The 20728-nt window shown below is 35.5% G+C and overlaps 1 long non-coding RNA gene across 1 annotated transcript in view; it reads left to right on the top strand.

Moving 5' to 3' along the window:
* Positions 1 to 203: 203 nt before the first annotated feature.
* Positions 204 to 20728, top strand: part of LOC146760775 (uncharacterized) — a 154646-nt gene continuing 134121 nt past the window's right edge. The window contains exon 1 of the long non-coding RNA XR_014947249.1: positions 204 to 314. This is a non-coding gene — a long non-coding RNA (uncharacterized LOC146760775). The remainder of the gene's footprint in view (positions 315 to 20728) is intronic.

Here is a 20728-nt window from a genome sequence, read left to right as displayed (position 1 = left end):
TTATGCAAAGAACTAATCAACCAGACCATCAGGGAAGCTCAAACTTTTGTACTTATATTAAGTATTTTAAGCACGCCATTATTAGTTCTGTAAAAGCCATCAGTGAAAACTATCCGAACCCTTAGAAAGTACTGGGGAGGGTGGCCCAACCTTAAATGAGCTGTTAAGTGTGGGCTAGCCAGCTGTATCCCATTAGCTGTCTCAGCTGCAGGAGATGTGAGGAGCGTGTAGATCAGATGTGGAGAGCTTGTTTTTTTCTTGTTTTGGATTTCATATGGAAGAGAAGGTTGAGGAGAAGTGGTGGTGAAATGCAGGTGAGCTGTCTGTGTATGTACTTGTGATAGATATACTGTGCAATGGAAAAGTACAAAATAGTGTTTTGTAAGAAAGAGTTCTTGTGAGGTGTCAACTCTAACGTTAAAATTTTCTTGGAAGTCACAGGACTAACTGCCTCAGGTGCTAAGATATCTGAACTTGTCCCCTTCTGTAGAGTGTCCTGAGAGCTTTGTATTGACTGTGTTGAGAAAATTTCGATATGTAAATTCCTTATATTGAGCGTGAAAACTGTTCTCAAAGAGTACAGTAGAAGATGCTTTTTTTTTTTTTTTCTTTTTAATTTACTGAAGTTTACAACATATATGAGTATTCAAGCTTTTCTTTTCAAATCATTACCTTTCACTTAAGAACTGTAATACATTTGAAATCACACTATAACCTGAAATTCATCAGTAGTTTTAATGATTGTTAATGTAAAAAATCCAGTCTAGGCAGTTCTGGAGATGAGTGCAGAAGGTAAAGATGATTTCCCTTTCTTTTCCTCTAATCCAACTGGGATGTATGTTGCTGTAGAGTCAAAACTCTTTGCTATAGGTTACATTACTACCTTAAGCATGTGCTCAAGACAAGTCAGTCGGACTTCTGCAGCAAATAATAGCTTTATTATTGATAATAAATCAGAGTGGCAAAGATAATAGTTTAGCAAATATATTAATGTGTGTATATGTTAGTGAACAATGTAGTATATATTGATATATATATATGTATACTAGTGTCTCATATTTATATATATCTCCCCAAATGCATGTGTTGTATATATGTGTTTAAACGCACAGACTAATATGTATTTTCAGTATTGACAACTTTCTTTTTAAAGAGGGTGTAAGTGGGAAAATATCAAATTCCCTGATGTCCCTGGGTAGCCCCTACCACCTTGCAAGGACAGTACAGAAATGCTGAGAACTGAATTTTCAGACTTGAATTATTGTTTATCCTGTGCTCCAAAGTATTTGTACATGGCTTTCGCATTGAAAGAAGAATAAGTTTCATAAAATGTTGAGAAATTGATGTTGATTTCCTTCTGTTAAAAGAAGATGTGGGGCTTATCTGTTCACCAACATTTATTTATTTATTTTTAATGTTAGGATTGTATTTTCATAGCTATGTGGGGTCTCCATGATTATTGTTTGCAGCTCTCAGAATCTCTAAATTAAATCAAGCATACTCAATCTGCCTTGCAACTGGCCTCTTGATTTTTGCCATGGAAACAAGTGGTAGAGTTTTAAAATGAAGTGCCATCTAAGTTGTAAAAACAGAGAAACAGAACCCAGATGGTCATAACCTCTGAAGTTAGCATCCTTAATATTTTCTTATTTGGACAAAGACTCAGTGAAGTTTTAAAGAGTACACTGATATGTTTAGTATGTAAACTTAATTTCTTCCTTCAAACAAAACATTATAGAAACTACTATGGCAAAAGAAGTTGTAGCAACCTGATTTAAAACAAAATATTTTCAAATATTCTTAAAACATGCAATTTTAAAAATATACACGTGCATGTGTAAAAACATCTCATCTGTGCTCATCTATTTCTTTCATTTAAATCTTAACTCTAATTAGAAAATGACATGTTAGACCCTTTCCCATCCTCACTACCATTTTCAACCCTTTCAAAAATTCCATGGGCTTAGAACTGTCAATTTATACCTTTCAAAACTTTTCTGTCTTAACTTGTATTGGGTCTGTGTTCTATTGTCTTTCTTTGGGATGGTAGTCACAATAGTATTTCTATTCAATCTGATGTGCAAGTAAATGAAGCCCTACAAGTGAAAATTCTCATTTGTTTTATTAAATGTTGTTGTGGTTTAGGTTGTAATAATTATACAGATCTAGTGGTGACTTTGTATAAATGCAGAAGGGTGACAACAATACTTTGGCTATCAGTTAACTTCTTGGCAAATGAATGTATGCACGTGTGTATATATATATATTATCATTACCATTTCAAAGGGGAAGTAGAAGTAGCAACACCTACTTGTTATTTTCTTGAGAGCTCTAATCAGTCTAGCTCTAGTCAGTCTTAAGAACTGACTATGTTGAGAATTTCACTAGTCTATCAGTGGCTTTACTAAGCAATTTAAATGAAAATAATTTATTAGATCAATGCGCAAGTCACTCATTTTAAATTCATAGTGTGATGTATTTTGGTAGTTGTACTGTATTTTTATTTTTGTACTGTTTATTTTACTTATTTTAATATATATTGATAGAAGCAGGCTTGGGAATATTCACGTTTTATCTTTAAAAAGTTGTTTAAGAATTAACTGTCACAATGGAAATAGTGTTTCTTTCACGCTTTTTAATTCTAAATGTTCCTACATTGTAAGCTTAGACTGAAAGTACAAGGGACATGTTTTCGTATATAAGGTGTTGGTGGTTATCAACATGTATGGCTTGTTGAGTTTTCACCAAAGTGTTCTTTGAACTTTGGAAAGAGCCCAAAACATACTGTTAAGTGCAATTGGGAAGCATATGTGGGTACTAGCATTAACTTGTAGAGCATGTGGTGAAAGTAGTGAGCATATTGACACTGACTAAACTTGTTGCCCTCAAGTAGGAAAGCAGCTTGTCTTTATAGTCAGTGGCAACCAGACAGCTAAAAATTATGTTGTGTAGATGTGTCAGATGAATGAGTAAATGGTTGTGGGCTAAGCGGGAGGACACTCTGATATGTGTTGGAACTTCAGTACCGAGACATTGCAGTCTGCATGGATGAGGATGCAATCTGGTAGTTTTGCCCTTAGTCACAGTCTGGCTTTCCTGGCAGCACATCTGTAGTGTCAGACAGCTCTAGTTTTTCCACCAACAGCCATATATTTAAGTTAGGTGTAAAAGATCTAATCCAGCTGTAGAAAGAATGGTAATTTTATTGATGTTGAATGGTGACCTCCATGCTTTTGTATTCAGACTTCTTCCAGTAACTGAGTTAGCTGAAGAAATTCTACAAAACATGAGACTGCATTATAATATATGCAAGGACCATCTCAAAGAGCAAAGAGATTTGGACATTCAGTAAAGCTCTTTTTTCTTTCCCCCCCTTGCAAACTAAGCTGTACACATAGGTAGAATTTAGAATCATTTCATTTTCTGCTCCATTTCTAGTTAATTTTTAAGAAGATAACTGACTTTGTGATCAAGCTTTTTGTATTTGTGCACATGAACAGGCAAATCAGTTTCTCTTGAGCTACCATTTTTACATCTCTAAAAATTATTGAGTACACTGAATAATTTCTGCTTAAACTGGCAGCAGCAAATATCTCAAAATGTATGTACGCATACAAGGCTTGTGAAAATAGACAGCTAGGCAGAGAAAAGAGCCTAAAAATGTATCAGAGAAGAAATATGTGATTTGAGATGCTGAACAACCTGTCTATGCAGATTCTTCATATGCTCTGTATTGGAAGAGCTTCAGTTAGAAGTTATGGTGTAATAATGACAAGACTTTGGAAATCATGCATAATGAATTTTGTTACAAAGAAATGTGCATCTTTTCTAACACTTTTAAAGACTGTGGGCTCTTAGAGGTATACCAAAAAAGAAGACCTCCTGTGTTCACTGAACACTGAAGGTACTGACTTTAAGCCTTAGACTTTGAGAATTATATTCAACAGCTGGATAAAGATTTAGTTAAAATGAGAAGCTGGTGCAACTTTATGATGATAGAAGAAGCTATGGTTCATTTCCTGGTTGTATGAATACACAAAAGTATTATGGATTGAATGTGCTTTTGGAAAAATAATGTGATGTCATTATTTGTGACATTCAAATACAGGAAACATTTGTCTTAATTTCTGAATGTATACAATTTGAGTGTGTGATTTGATTCAAAAACCATTGGCAGGAACAGTTGACTTGATTATTAGGAAAATGTAGGTCTGCAAATGTGAATTTGTGACCAAAATTTCAGGAAGAATAGTTTGGTTGTTATATTATGAAGACATGAGTTGTAACAGGCAAGGAAGGTCTATCAAAGCAAGCATGGTAAACTTCACTACCTCATTAATTTCCATCTGTGTTGCCTGATTAACACTGCATAGGGTAGGGACAAGAGCAGTCCTGTTCCAGAAGGTTACATACTTTCCTATTGAATTAGCAGAAAAGAAAGTCTATAACAAGATGAACTTGCCTGATTCTTTTTGTATGTGTTTTTAGTAAAATAGACATTAAGACCTTCTAAGGCAACAAACCCACAAATTACTAGATGTATTCATGGCCAAGGATTTTGATGTGAGTGATCAATCATGTTTGCTTGGGGAAAAAGTGTTTTCTAGTGTCTTTTTATTAAATGAGTTCCTTATCCCAGTAGGGTTTAGTTGATCTGACTACTCTTCTCTGCCCTCTATAATATACGTGCATGTCCCATTGCTGCAAGACTCAGCTTGGAAATCAACATGAAAAAGGTGCTCTTATTTGTACTTTGCTGGCCCCTTCAAGCAGTCTATTTTGTTTCAGTTATTACACTACAAATTGTTGTTTAGAGGGTTAGAATTATCCCTTCTTTTTGAATATTATGCAAAGTAATCTATAAATAACTTCACATACAGTTCACAAAGTTGAGCAAATGGCAAGAGTATGAGTAACCGTAAGTATCTATGATCAGTTCTTAAGATGCATTTCTGGACTACAAGGGACACATTATTTAGTTTTACATCTGAGTTCTTTGCATAACAATGGATTTTCAGCAGCTGTCCTTGGAAAATATATAGCATGGAACTGAGTTGGTCTTGATTATCCTTGTTGGGTCCCTTGTATCTTAAGATACTTTATGATTTTGTGCTAAATGTCCTGTGATTATGGGGAGGAGAGGGAAGCAGTAATGACAGTAGCAAAAGCTGGATTTAGGGTAGCAATGGAAAGGAGCAAATTTGTTAGGGGAAGTGTTTGAAAAGAGCCTACTGACTAAAGAAGATGTAGGAAAGTTATATCTACCATGTTTATCAGAGATGGTTATGTCTCAGAACCTGATCATAACTGGGATGTCCTGCTAAGACAATGTTATTTAAGCACTGTCCCATAGGATACTACAGTTATGTAGTGTTCCTATGAAAAGTCACAGGAGACAGCTCAGTAAAAGCAAATTTCTAATGGGGTACGTGAAACTTTGTTTTCTATAAACTTATGTGTCTACTTGCATTTAAAACTGAAATGTTGTTGCTTTGCTGGATGTGAAACTGTGTGTATGGATAAGTAAATGAATGAAAAAATGACAGCTTGACAGCTTGCTTACTACTTATAGTCAGCTTTTTATCTTCCAAGCATTTCAGAGAGGTAGTCTGAGAAGATTTGCCTTTATTATGGTGACTGAATTTGATACAACTTTGTGCAGTTGGACTATTCAGCCAATCCTGAAATCTTCACCTTGGTAATACTGTGAGTTATGCATCTTTCCAAATCAGTGTTGCACCTTGATGTAACACATTAAAGCTAACTGTTTCCCACTTTACAGTGTTTTGCAAAATTTGAGGCTTTCATACTGGTATATTGCAGAAGAACTTGTTTAATTCTTAGAATACCTTGGTACCTTTAGTGTAGATGACCTTGATTTGATTTCAGTTACAAATGAATTTAATTCTAGGTACAGACTGCTACCTGTGTGTGTCATGCTTCAAAAGAGTCAGTTGCAGCAAAAGCAAAAATCTTTCATAACTGAAAATGCAGATGGCAATTGGTGACTGTTTCAGTACTCTTTATTAAAGGTCCAGAAAGCCACAGCAGAGTCAGTTTAGCTCTGAGAGGACACAAATATTATTGTGAATAATAAATGTATATAACAAATGGAAGAGGAAGCTAATAATGTAGATGAAAAACTGAAAACTTCAGAAAACCAATAAAGGAAAGACAGAGGGTGAAATATACAGTTAGAAGAATTAAGAAAAATAAGAGGATTAAAAATATAAAAAGATAAATCAATTTTATCAGTATGTTGCTGGATGGAAATAGTAGAATTGATTGTGTGAATGCAGAAAAGAAAGACAGGTTCAATAAATATTTGTATTTGGGGCAGAGATGGGAGGGAACTAGATGATGTAATGCATTTTTCTTTCCAACATCAATTAAGGAGATTAAATAACAGCTACTAAACTATGTGTTTTTAAATCAGCAGGTCCCAATAACTTCCTTATTACAACCTGTCACAAGCACTCTCTTTGGCAGCTTGACAATTAAGCCCTTCCCCGCCCCCTCCTCCCCCCACCACACACACACACTTTTTCACCTTTTCACACACTGTTACAGATATTGAGCAACCACTCAGCAATTTTCTAGATGTTATGCATAACCTATTTAGATCTCCTGTTAGTAATACCATACAGTTCCTTTGTATGTTATTTACCATAGTTGTACATTTTCCTTTCCCCTCATCCATCATGTTTTCTTTGAGCTATAAAATTGCATGACATTTGTCTTTGCATCCAAGGTAGAAAAATGTGGAACTGTAATTGTATTTCTTTCCCTGTTTAATTGTACTGATGTTTTTATTGAGACCTTTCCTGAGATTAATGTCTGAGAATCTAAAGGAGAAAAAGTAGTTTTTTTCCTGCTGTCCACTTGGTTTCCTAATCTTACGCTTCTTGTTAATATTCATCATATCAGTAGCACTATAGAAAACGTGTATATTTTTTTCAGCTTATTTGTTTTCTGCTATCAATGGCAAGATTAATTAGAGAATGGAGATTTGGGGATCGTTATTTTGCTGCTGGAATTATCATTTTTCATAGTTCATGAAATTCATACAACTTTCTCTTTGACTTAGAACTGTATGCAGCATACCATTCTTTCTCCCTAATGTGTTACTGATGGTGCGTTATTATGATATTAAGACATCTATGCAGTTAGAGTTTTAGCATATTTCTCACAATATGCAACCTTTTTGGATATTTTCCTGGAAAATACCAACCACTGTAAAACCCTGCTGACAGATGAGTAACATAAAAAGGAGAAAAGCAGTTGTAAAGTACTCTTAAGTCTAACAGCATACAGTGTTGGTAACGGAACTGGCCAATTTGAGTGTGAAAAATAGTGTGGAAGAAAAGTGGGTGATGTAGCTATCCACCAAAAAAATTGAAAATCCTGAAAATGTGTTGAAACTTTTGTCTTCTGGAACACATAACAAAATTATGGATTTACTATTTTTTTCAAGGAGTGCTTCAGTTCGAAGAGGAATTAACTCTAGCCTGCAGGAGGGTAGAGGTCAGACAGGTACTGCTCATGATCTCTGATGGCTCTTGAAGATCTGGATTTCCTTTACAGCATGAAAAATTCTACTTATTAGGCTATGTTCTTATGAATAGATTTATCTTGCTCTAGATAGAAGCATCTCTAATGTTTTGTTGATACTTTAAATTTTTAAATGATTTTAAATTACTTCAGCTTAGTAGTATTATTTATGAAGCTCCTGCTTGTCTCAGGACATTATGTATTTTGCTTTGTGTTGGCTACTGGTGGATAACAGGAATTTTTTTTTATTTTTTTTTTTAAAGTGGCATTTTGTCCTTTGTTAATCAAGTATCTGTTCCTTTAATGTCTGGTATCTTTGTTTCCCTTCCCTATCAAATCTTTTTTTTTTTTTTTTTTTTTTTTCCTTCTTTCAAATTGAAATGCTTCTCAAAATAGCACTTCTTCCTGGAAAGTAGACCTGTATTCTTTGTAGGGTGCAGGTGTGCAGATTTGCAGTGATTCATTGTTAAATACCATCAAAATCACACCAGAAATTTTAGAAGTGTTTAGTGATAGAATGAAAAGTACAAGGATAAACATGTCCACTTTTATTACTGCAAATATGTCTGTAATAAATCCTTCCTCCTTTGTGGGCTGAATAGAGGAGGTCTTTTGCTTTTGTTAGCATTGCAAATCTGTTGCATAAATGAGATCTGTCATGCACTCTGTATTAGTTCTGTGTACAATATCCACTGTTGCAGAAAGCTTATTAGCAGAAGGGTAAAAGAAACACACTCAGTAGAATACCAACCACGCTTTAATCCGAAGAGTGCTGTAAGGAGCCTCAGAGTAGATTTTTTTTGCACGCAGTAAACTTTATTTTAAATATCAAGTGGCTTCTGAAGATAATACAGGATATTCTGTTGACCTTACTTTAGAAACATTCTGGAGCTGACGTTAAAGTGTTATGGTACATCATAGTTCACTGGGAAAAACAGCTCCCTGAAGTACGGGTTCAACAGCATCATTTAGATTCAGAGAACTCTGAAAACATTTTCTGTCTACTTTGTTGGTTTATAAATGTAATTTGCATTCTTACATCACATGTTAGCTGGCCATTAGCTGCCATTCCAATACCAACAATATTTAAAGAAATTCAGCTTGCATCCACTGTATGCATGTAATTACTGTTTTTGAGTGAAAGAATTGCATAAAGCTCACAGTGCCACCAGTCATGCTAAAGTGATGGGTTTCAGATTCCTGTTTTGGTTGCGATTTCCACATACTCCATTTTGTAAAGATAGATATTTCAACACAGTCTGTAACATGTTCTTATACTTCAACCAGAAAATGGTGAAGTTATACTGGCAACGTGTTTTTTTGTTGTTGTTGGTTTTTTGTTTGTTTGTTTGTTTTTAAATACCAGTACAGGCCTGAAATAGTGGAAAGTAGTGGTACCAGACGGAGGACCAGGAAAGCTTACTGTCAGCATGAATTTGAAGTAGATATAAGGCTTTAATTAAAGCAAATGGTACTTTGAGTGTCCTTTCAAAGGTTTTGTTCTTCTTATTAAGGTTGTTTTTGACTTGCTTGGTTTCCACTATTCATTTGTTAATTCCATTCAGGCACTGATAGCTATGTGAGTTGCTTAACCTTTATTGATGAATACATGAAGCTGTGCAGCAACTCTTGTATTTGAACCTTGAATGTCTAAAGCGCACTCGGTTTAACTCAAATTGTCTAGCCAGAGTGGGATCGTGGTTAGTGTGCTTTCTCATCCATCTTTTCAAGTCCCTATTGCACTTAATTTTCTGCCTGTCATTTAGTTGTTGGCATTCACTGAACTCAGAACATCTCCACATCCTTTATGGTAGATTATGTTCAGACTTGTCTAGTGAAGTGCTGTCAGTAAGGGAGGATGTGAACAGAGCAAAATAACTATAAGGAAATGGCCGCACGTCTGGGCACATAGTAAGGATTCCTCAAAAGTCATTTCAAGATGGTGCTTGAAGGCAGGTTTGAAAAGGCCAAAGTTGGTATTTTTTCTTTTTGGAAGGTAAAGTCTGTTCAGACAGCCAATAGAGTGGTGATAGGCACGAAGATGTACTCTTAGGGAACAGAGACGCAGACTTGAAGGATTTAGATGTGCTTTGTGGACTCTTGACAGTCTAGTTATGAGTTCCATGCTTATGTGTGGGACTTCAGTGCAGACTGGCAAGTCCTGTCTGCTCTGATCTTTTGGAAATAGAAAGAAGGATGCTGTTTTCCTCCCAACTTAAGTCTGTTTTATTGCCATTTCCGTGTTTCTAGCAGTATGTCTAGCTTCACGGCAATCAGTCTGACTAGAAACTGAATTGTTTCAGATGGTTATGATTTTTTTTTTCCCTGGAAGAAATGTATCTCTCTGGAACAGTCTTTGAAAGTACTGTCTAAATGTACAGTTGCAATTTCCTGTCACTTTCACAGCTTCACCCACTCATGCATATTTTAATGGCAAAACAAAGAAATGAATAAGATTGAATGAATGCAGCACTTAAGAGATTAGGAGAGGCTGTGATGAGGTGTGGGAGTCAGCCTCTTCTCTCATGTAACTAGCCATAGGACTAAAGGCAATGGCCTCAAGTTGCTCCAGGGGAGATTCAGGTTGGATACAAGGAAGTAATTCTTCTCTGAGAGAGCGTTTAGGCACTGGAACAGTCTGCCCAGGGAGATAATGGAGTCACCATCCCTGGATGCGTTCAAGGATCTTTTAGATGTTGTACTGAGGGATATGGTGTAGTAGGAAATATTAATGATAAGTGGATGGTTGGACTGGATGATCTTAGAGGTCTTTTCCAACCTTAGCGATTCTATGATTCTATCTGTGTTGGGGCATTTTCATTTTTCCTTTCCCAAACACTAGAGAGAGTGTTTAGGAGGAGAGGCTAGTGACTGGAAATGCTCTCTAGCAACGATTTTTAGTGGCTGAAATATTTTGGTATGATTTCTCAAGTAAAAGCAAAATAGTCAGATGGAAAGAGAAAGCATGAAAAAAATGGAGTCCAAATTATTATGAAAAGGTAAAAACAAGTGCAGAAAAGGACTAAGAATTAGATGTGCTTATGTTTTGCTAACAGTGGAATGTATCATGATGGCAGGTCTAATATTAAAGATATTTATTGGTCTTTGGTACAGTGGCTGGGTTATTTTATCTTTGAAGCTCTTATCAACTGTAGTGAATGGTCTAAAATCACATTTTCAATCATAAGGCTTGTAGTTGCCTTTAAAAATAACAAAAAAACCCCTAACCAAGTGTGATATTCACTTCTAGTCAAGAGTAGGAGTAGGATTTAAAGCAGGTATTTCTTGGTGTGCCATTATTCTTGGACCCCCTGTTTGGATGACACTTTGCTCACAAAGTGGAATGCTCAAAATGGTTAGTTCTTGGCAACTACAGTTTCAGTGTCTTGGATGACACAAGTAACCCTTAAGAAAGCTAGTGTTTAGATGCCCATCTCCTTAGCATTGCAGTTGTTTCCTTCCATTAGTACACCCAATCTTTATACACTTATTCTTAACAGCAGTTAGCATTAGGATTTTTCAAACTACTTATGCCTCTTTCTTCAACCTTGAAGGCTCATACTGCAGTGGAGAACGAAAGTGGAGGCCGGTATCACTGTACTTAACCCAGTGACAAATTTCTTTCCACTCTATTGTTCTAGTACTTCTCTGTGCTCTGCCCTTCAAACTAGACTTGGTCAGTAGCAAAATGAACATCAAAAAGTAAGTGTCTAATTTCATAGGAAATTACTGTTGGAGACCTAGGCAAACTGTAGTGTTTGAAATCTTTCAAACAAGTAAATGTACAATAGTTATTCTTTAAAAAACTCATTTGCAGCTTGGCATTGCTTTATGCCTTTTACATATGTAATATCTGGTTATGATTAAAGAGAAGGATGATTCCCCTTACTTAAATGCAGCAGTACTTGTGCTGTGCTGGACTGCCTCTAACTCCCTTAGATATATGCAGTCTTGTTTAACTCAACTGTTTTATGTTCTAAAGTGCAACCTGATAGCAAAATGTGAGATATCCAAAGCTTTTCATATTATTTGGATGATTGTATCTTGTTGAGAGTTCTAATTGTGTCAATATGTCTTAAGAAGATATGTTATAATAAGGGTAGTCAGGACAGCTATCAAGAATAAGTCTGGGCAATTTCTCATTTGGGCTATACAGAACAAGAGTTTTCAGAAGGAAAATATATCTTAGCGGCAATATGCCTAAGGTGGATGAGAATGTGAGCTGGATTATATTTTCTTTATTAATGTCCTAGACTGAGTTATCAGTGTTTATTCTACGTTTGTTTGTTTACCTCTGCGGTATTTTTTTTCTTCAGGACTGAGACCATAGATTTTGAACTTATGAAGTGGTTGTCAAGCAGATATGGGCAAGCAGATGCATGTGATTTATCTTAAAATATAACTTCAATCTAGTAAAATTATTTATTTTTTTTTAATTTTTTTTTTTTTTTTTTTTAATGTGGTGCAAACAAAACACATAATTACTAAAACCAGACTAAGGATTTGGATATTTAAGTCAAATTAAAAACTCCTCTCTAGAAACTCCCACTCATTTGGTATTGGGGTGCAGCTAAACTTCTTCCTCTTATATGTAAGGTTTTCCTAGTTGTCTGGAGGTGTACTATTGGACATGCTCAGAATTGTCCTCATGTATCATACTTAAGTCCAACTGGGGTTTACAAAGGTAATATTTTGCCTGCATTTTCTGCAGTGCTTGATGTGTTAGCATTCTTTATGTACTCTGTGACCCATTTTAGATCTGGAAAGATATTTGCTGCAATTACTGGTAGGTGAGATTAAAGGAGCTCTGGAGATAGGTCTGAACAGATGTAGGTATGAATCAGGGCTGCTGCAAATTGTTTCTTTCTATGTGTGTTATTTTAAGGCATAGAAACGTGCCAAATCTAGTTTGTGAATTCAGCACATTTTTCATTTAACCTATTACAGGGATAAGATGTTTGATGTTTGTCAGTCCCAAACTTCCATGTTGAATTAACTGTCAACTCTGGCTTAAGCACTGTTAAGTTCATGTGCTGCTATCTCTCATGATTCATGTGAATGCAGTTCCTGTTTCTGTCTGTCTCATGTAACAATAACAACACAATAAGCCAGTTGGCTTATATCTCTCCTTCACAAAAGGAATCAATTCATATCCCATAACTTCATTTTTGCTCATTGTCATCATAGTGTCTGTAACTACAGACACTTCTATTGATCATAAAATTCTCACTTCTCTAAATCCATCAATATTTACTATTTTTTTTATTTGCTTGCTTATTGTACAGTGATGAAACATGTTAAAAATTCCCAGTTCAAAAATAAAGAATAACAGTCTTCACCCTTTCAAGGGAAACAAAATCAAAGAAAGATTATTAGTTAATCAGGAAGATATTAAGAAAACAACTAATTAGATTGTCTGTTTGGAATTTTTTATGTGTTGTCTGGCATGTTTCAGCAGATTTTTCACAAGCTGGAACAGATTCTCTCTGCTTACAAGTATTAAATAAGTTTTAATGGTCTGGATAGTATTCAGAAGAAAATGAATTAAAGAAACCATTTTCCTGGTGGCTATCAATCTCATGGTTCTCCAAGACCAAGCTATGCTTTTCTTCTCCTTTCCAGCATACTAATGTGCAACCAATTTACAGGAGAGTAATTGCATTTTCATGCCCATGGCTTTTCATGCGTTCCATTTTAGAAAGCTGAATGGTTATTTTTACTGATAAGGCAAGAAGTTAGTAGCATCTCCTGAAATCCCCCTGTTGACCTTTTCCTTTCTTCCTTTTCCTAAGCTGCCTAACTAAAGAGATGCTAGAAGAAAATCTTTGAACAAATTAAGTGCTGTGACATCATTAGGCCTTTGAGTTTAGTGGCCCTGAGATTTAATTAAATGTCAAACAAATATCATACAATTCTGTCGACAAAAACAATGTTGTTTGTAGAGAACTGTGGTGTTTCACTGCTCTACCTTACTTGTTTTTCTTTGCCTAGTGATACAGTGGCATTTCAGAGAATACTTTCATTGAGTATGCTAAAATCAAAGCAGCTCCTGCATTGTGCAGTGATTCCCAGTGGATATCATGGGATGACTTATAACCTTTTTATCCTAGTATTACTTGATTAAACTGACATAGATAAACATATTTTTATAAACATTTGGTAGTATCTGTTAACCTAACTAAAACAAGTGCATTCAGGGAGATTAATGCACTATCTCCTATCATGGATGTCTTAAAAAATGGATTTCACACACGTAGAGAACTTTATTAGGTAGTTGTTCCAGCAAGATTTCTACTCTTTGATGTATCTGGTACTGCCCGTTGCCAGAGATAACTTCTTGGACTGGTAGCACTTCATATGGAAGAGGCTGTGTTTGCTGTTTATCTTGTTGTAGAGGTGACTGCAGCCACTCTCCAGGAGGAGACCTGAAACTGCTTTGCCATGAAATCTGGAGGAGGAAATTGTGATCAGGAGGACTTCATTTCCTGTCAAATAACACTCAACTTTCACGAAATCTGCGCTATTCATCAATATGTAGTACAGCCAGAATGAGGCACTGATGCAATTGGATTATATGTATATCCATTTATCTTTATTTCTTTTTTAACTTTTAATACTACTATTATTCCTTATATAGAATGCTGTGATGATTTTCAGCATCGTAGAATCCTTAGAGTTGGAATGGACATTGAAAAGTCATCTATCTCAACTTTCGTGCAGTGAACATAGTTATCTGCAGCTAGACCAGGTTGCCCAGAGCCTGATCGAGCCTTGTCTTGAAAGTCTCCAGAGCTGGGACATCAATCACATCTCTGGACAGCCTGTTCCAGTGTCTCATCACCTTCACTGAAAAAGACTTTTTCCTTATAGCTAACCCAAATCTACTCTCTTTGAGCTTGAAGCCATTTTCCTTTTGTTCTATTACCAGAACCTGGGGACTCTGTGTTTTAGATATCTGGCTCAACTGTATTGCATTAGAGTTCTTACTTAATGGAAGTTATATAAGTTTAGCACAGCTTAAAAGTTGCTGGAGGCTGGTTATATCTCAACTGATCAATTGTGCTGATTTTTGAAGGGCAGTCAGTAGATATATTTGACTCTGTATTTCATCGCTTGACTGATTTGTAAAAAATGAGATGCAGAGAAGGCAATACTTTTCCTACAGTAATGGGAAATGTGCCTCAGATTTCAATTCTGTTATATTGACATTAATTTTAGTGCATTTACTCCTGAAGAATGGCAGAATACTATAGTATTCTATATGACCTGGGTTTTTGGCAGCTCTTGACATCTGTACAATTTTTGAGTGCATTAAAATAAATAAGCTTCCTTGTTCCCTAAATTTTGGGTTAAAATTCCTTGATATTTTTTTCTATGATGATATTTCTCCTATCAGAAGTTTATTTGGAATCCTCCTGGTTTCTAGTGGATTTGCAATACTATACATAGCCACATACCTCAACTCTGGGAGACTTGCCTGTACATAATCCTCTGATGAGACAGTGACAGTGCTGGAAGTCTGCAAGAATGGATGTATCACTGTGAAGTGGAAATGGAAATAAACTGTAAGAAGGATCTCAACTTTTTTTTTGTCAGTTTACTTCGACTGCATTTCTCATGACAGCATGGGTTTTATTCACTTGAATTTCCAAGTCTTTTTATAGCAGTAGATGACAGGGCAGAGGAGAAAGACCATACTTGTATATTCATATAACAGGTTCTATCACATCTTGTTGATGATATTTCAAGGAAATTGAGGCTGCATGGTCATTTTATCTGGTAATTTGGAGTGATTGCTTTAGCTGGTTTCAGGACACTCTTAGGTATTTTCTTTTCTTGATTGGAAGTGTTTTGAGAAGGCATGTAGAGCTTATAGATCTTTTATTTTTGTGATGCTCCACAGAGATTGTATTTTGGGGAATCTGAATTTCTCTTTTTCTGCACGTGAGGAAAGTGATGGTCAGTAACAGTTGAAAATACAGATTGTGCACTATAGAGGCTGTTTATGGTAATAGAAATTTTCCTGAGGGACTGTCATGCAGGCAAATAAGGTTTTAGTCTCAGTCTTAATCTTTGGACAGGCTGTGCAACTGCTTGGCCCTGCAGTGCGAAAACGTGTTAGAGGGTAGGGTGGAAAGAACTATCTTTATGTAATTTCTGAAAGCATGGTGGGTCTAATATTTATCTAATATAGTTTTAGTATGACCTTATTAACCCTTCAGAGAAGGGCTAATAAGCTGGACAAAAGTGTGTGTTATGTGTTTTGCCCTTGGTCATAAACCAAGCACCCTTGGTATCAAAATATTATTTAAAAAAAAGTGTGTGTATGTTTGGGGGAGGGGGAACACCGTTTCTCTTCCCATTACTGTGTCAGCTTCTGCAGCCGCGCTTCATTATTTTGGACACTTGGAAATTGAAAATGACAAAAAAGTGATTGTCTCAAAGGCCTGGAGGAGAATTGGAGCTAATGTTGTGCAGAATTGATGTAATTGCTCTACTTAAGAGAACATGAGTCCTGGGGAGCTGGACATGAGCCAGTTCACACCACTTGGCTTCCATTCAGCATTCTCATTTTGCTGTGTTTTGGGTAGTGTGAACAGATATAGGTTACCTCTCATCTGTATGGATTAATCCCAAAAGGATACAGAGCCCTGATTAGTTACAAATTTACCAACTTTCTTTTGGAAAGTGTTGACTACCATATTTACAAATGTGTATGTATGTAGGCATACAAGGGATTTGGAGAAATGGCTATGTGACTGTACAGTAATAGTATTCCTTCCCCAGAGGCTACTCCTTCATATAGTAGCTGGGACAGCCTCAAAAGTTAAATCACATTTTCAGTAAGTTACTCAAAGACTTGGCATAGTCTTGTTTCTCATTATAATTCATTTACTACAGAAGGGATAGACTGGAAAACTCATAATAAAACAGATTGACATTTCAAGCCTTTTTCACCCATGTTATTTACAGTTTGTTGCCTTGCTGAGTATTATGGAAAGTGTTGTTTGACTTTTTTTTTTGATCATCTGAAAACCACTGGGCTGAATTTATGCTCTCTTCTCTGTGTAATTAGCTCTTAAATGTTTCTAATTCACAATGTAGTATTTTTACAAATGGAAAATAAGTGTATTAAAAAATTATTGAAGTTTTGTAAGTACTTTCCCCTTAGTAAAACTGGGAAGAATGTTACAACATGAAGGCTTTGAAATATATTTTTCCCTTCAAAAACTGAGCTTAAATCTTACTTAAATAACTTCAGACTGTTGATTGGGTGCTTTTTTTTTTTTTTTTTTAATGGCTAATTGGCTAATAGCATTACTAGTCACTAATGGTAGATAATATTTTAACAGAAGGATGACAAGGGTAGTTAATTTGGTTGACTGGAAATGTACTTTTTTTTATTAATGTGCTCCACTTGAACACTATCAGTGAATACCGAATATCGCCCCTGTTTTAGGGACTGGGCTATGGGCTTGTCTTTGTTGTCTATCTAATAGAGTTTTTATTCATTTACAGAATGGCTACTGCATTTTGCACTATTTTTAATAATGTTGGTAGAGAACCAGGAAGAAAATAAGGCCTGCAAATAGCCTTCAAGTATTTTTTGTAGTTTTAATTCATGACATTGACTTTCATAATTATGTGTTGGTTCTGCCACTATTAAACACAGGACAAAAAGGTTTCTCTCTCTGAAGCCTACCCTTATTTAACTTAGAGCAATGTAAATATGGTAGTGACAACTGTGACTAAGTAGGAGGATAGAGAATTTGATATGGTGTTTCTGAAATTTACTTTAATCCAAGTCAAAATAACATCTGGCTTTACAAAATAAACAGTGATAACATTTGTGCCTTTTTCTAGGTGCAAGAGCCTGAAGGTGCTGTTTGAGCTCTGGATTCTCTGAATCTGAGCAGAATTTGGGTCCTGACTGGCAGGCTCATGGTCTTCTTTAGCAGTTGTTTGTTACTGTTGTTGTAGTAATACCCAAAGAACTTTAAACCTAACACTGAGTCTATCAGTCTGCTTATAAGCGTAAAAGGGTATAAAAAGATGAATTGATGTATGCTGATGAAACATTTGGAAAAAGTTCCTTATGGCTGCAATTGCAATTTGCAGAAACTTACACACAGGAATTTTGTCTGCCCTTGCATTTTAGCTCACTGAAGTCTCAAGTGAGAGTCTGCCATTAAAAAAAACAAGTCACATTAAGTCTTGCTACTGACATTCCTGTTTTTCCAGGATCTGTCTTTAAGGGATATTATGCTGAGTAGACATTTCCATAGATAAAACCCCTCAAAGCCCTCTGCTTGCCATTTCATTTTCTTGAGGTGTGGCTTAATCAATAACATAAACAAGGTAATGAAAACAAGATTTTATCTCTGTACTACGTCATTACCTGGCAGCTACTGATTGTCTATAATGCTTTTATCAGACTTGGCTAAAATAAGTTACAGGTGTCCAAGTAATAGCTCACAAGATGGCTTGTGCTTTTTATTTATTTTTTAAAAGAGGCACTGAACTTGAATTTCATCCTTTATAACTCTCACAAAGTACTTAATGTTTTGTGGGTTTTTTTTTGAATAAGAACTTCCATTACTATTTTTTCTTTGCTTTCTCTATATTCCATAATCCTTTTCTTTAACAAAAGAAAGATAAAATTCCTAAGTGACCCAGGAATAACTTGTCCCTCTTGTTGGTCTGTATGAATTATAACTTATAGTAGCAGCATTTTTAGCAGAATATATGCATATTTTATCACTCAGAGCCATTTTCATTCCAGTGCTTTAGGCAAACCATTGATTATTTAATTTCTTAGCTGAGATAATCTATATGAATGTAATTCATTATGTTATTTGGTAGATAGGGGAATATTATGGTTAAGCAAGGTGTGCTGCTCCAGCTAGATGCGTATAAGTTTATGGGATCCAATGAGATTAATTCCAGGTTACTCAAAGAGCTGGCTGATGTCACTGCAAGACAACTTTCAATGATTTTTTTTTTTCACTGGCTTTGGGAATCTGATGAGTCTACAAAGCACAGATTTCACTTCTGCTTTTAACTAGACAGCTGAAAAGCATACGGCAACTAAAAAATATCTTTTACTTCCCAGTGAGATTTATGTGAGCCAGGTAGTTTCTGCTAACATTGTCTGCTTTGGTAGGCTGCGGTGATTGTTTAAGATATTTCCCTTCAATCTATGACTCTTTGCAAAACGAGGAAACAAGGAGCAAACTTTTCCTTTCTTGTACTACTGTATGTTACTGTTAAGGTGTGAGAGGATGCTGCTGTGTACCTGAACTGGTGGACATGTGATGCACGGGGAAAAGTTCCTCTGCAGTTTTGGGCCATCAAAATGTTTTTGGAGGAATAAAATCAGGCCAAATCTTTCTCCATTTACAGCCTGGCTTAGTCAGAAATATTTGCATTTTCATTAGAGGAAATGGTTGCATTTTGCTCTCATGGCATTCACTGAAGTGTTCCTTTAATTTATACTAGTGTTAGTCTGTGAGTAAGCAAGCACAACAGAATCATTCGTATGTACTATATAAGAGTAAAATTGATAGTATGTGTACTAGAGTGTGCCAAAGAGTTTTTCTATTTGCATTTCTACGTGCAGTCATTGTTACTTCTGTTTTAAACTTACCAACTCTCCCTCAGTCTATGGTGAGTTCTGAGTAAAAGAAATGTGGAAGAAATAATCTCAACAATAATGCATATGAAAAAACATTGGGAATTACATGCTAGTGAAAAAAGAAATTCCATTTTAAATGATCATAGTATAGCATACACTTTGCATTTGTTCAGTATGAATAGTACTTCATTAACACCCAGACTGTGCAAGAAGCTATAGCAAACATCTTACTCTGGACAACATCCAAATCTAGTGAGGTAAACAGAATAACTTCTATGACTACTTCTACTTCTTGTTTTATATGTGCTAACAACTAAGAATGAGATACCATTCGATTTCCAGCTAGAGCTGGAAGAAGAAAAATCACTTCAGTCTATAAATGTTAGATCAAATGTTAGGACTGTCAGGGAAAGGAAAAAAATATTATCTGCATTTCTTCTGTTTTCATAAATATTTCTCCATGTTTTCATGCTTATGAAATGTTTGTAGGAAAAAAAAGAAAGGAGAAAGTTATGGAGAAAGGAATAAAGAATTATTACAAATGTTAAATGTTTTCTCTTTAAGGGTTAATTAAATAAACTAGTGTGTCTCAAGATCAGGAGGAAATGACTGAGGAGGTATGCTGAAGGCTTATAAAATGGGGTGTAGTGGGAAACAATCTCTCTCTCTTCCAGTATTGGGATGTAGTATTGTCAGTGGTATTTAGCAGATAATAGGGATTAAAAAAAAAAAGTTAATATGCAGTTTCTTTGATATGGAGAGTTTAATTATTCGTTAGTAGGCATTGCGTGTGTTAAAATTTGATATACGCTTAGAAGTGTCTGAGCATGTTTGTGGGGAAAAAAAAGCTATTAATTTCTATTTATGACCAGGATACCTGCTTTTTTTTTTTTTTTTTTGAGAAATCCTTGTGTTAAAATTTTGTGAGATTGTGAAGTATTCTGGGGAAGAATCATGATGCCTGGTGTGTTCCTGTGCATCCATTATTGGTACATCTCTGTATGTAGGAGAAAAAATAATTCATACTTTTTTTTTCTACTTTCTCTTTCTTTATTACATTACTGACAAAATGAATTTATATTCCCTGTAACTTTAGCTGATCAAAAGTATTCATTTTATCCTTTTCTATGGGAGATTAGAACACTTACACCAAGCTTAGCTATCTTTGTATTCATCTTTATTTCACAGCAGGTGTTAAAATAGTACTGTTGATCTCTGTATGTACAGGTGGTGTTTCCTGATACTCAAAAAGTGATATTGCAGATTTTCTTTACAACATCATCAAATTTAGAAAGATATCTACTCAGCATCATCCAGTCACTGTCAAAATATTGACTGTATTAGTGTGGTGACACAGCAATTGTTCAAGAGGAGGAATTGTGTATCTTTCCACATCAGAACATAGAGATATAGGTGATAGCAAGTCACCTTGCTTCTATTTATGGATGTTTTGTGCTTGGCTTATTAACAAATGAGTTCAGTTGAAACTGGAGGAAAACCTGTGGTACATAGACTAGAGGCTAAATTGAATTCTGTTCCCAA

The sequence above is a fragment of the Coturnix japonica genome, chromosome 5 (assembly GCF_054131305.1).
Source record: "Coturnix japonica strain WE chromosome 5, WE-NBRP24, whole genome shotgun sequence".
NCBI classification, from domain to species: domain Eukaryota; kingdom Metazoa; phylum Chordata; class Aves; order Galliformes; family Phasianidae; genus Coturnix; species Coturnix japonica.
Note: the sequence above shows the minus strand (reverse complement) of the source record. Positions and strands in the feature narration are given on the sequence as shown.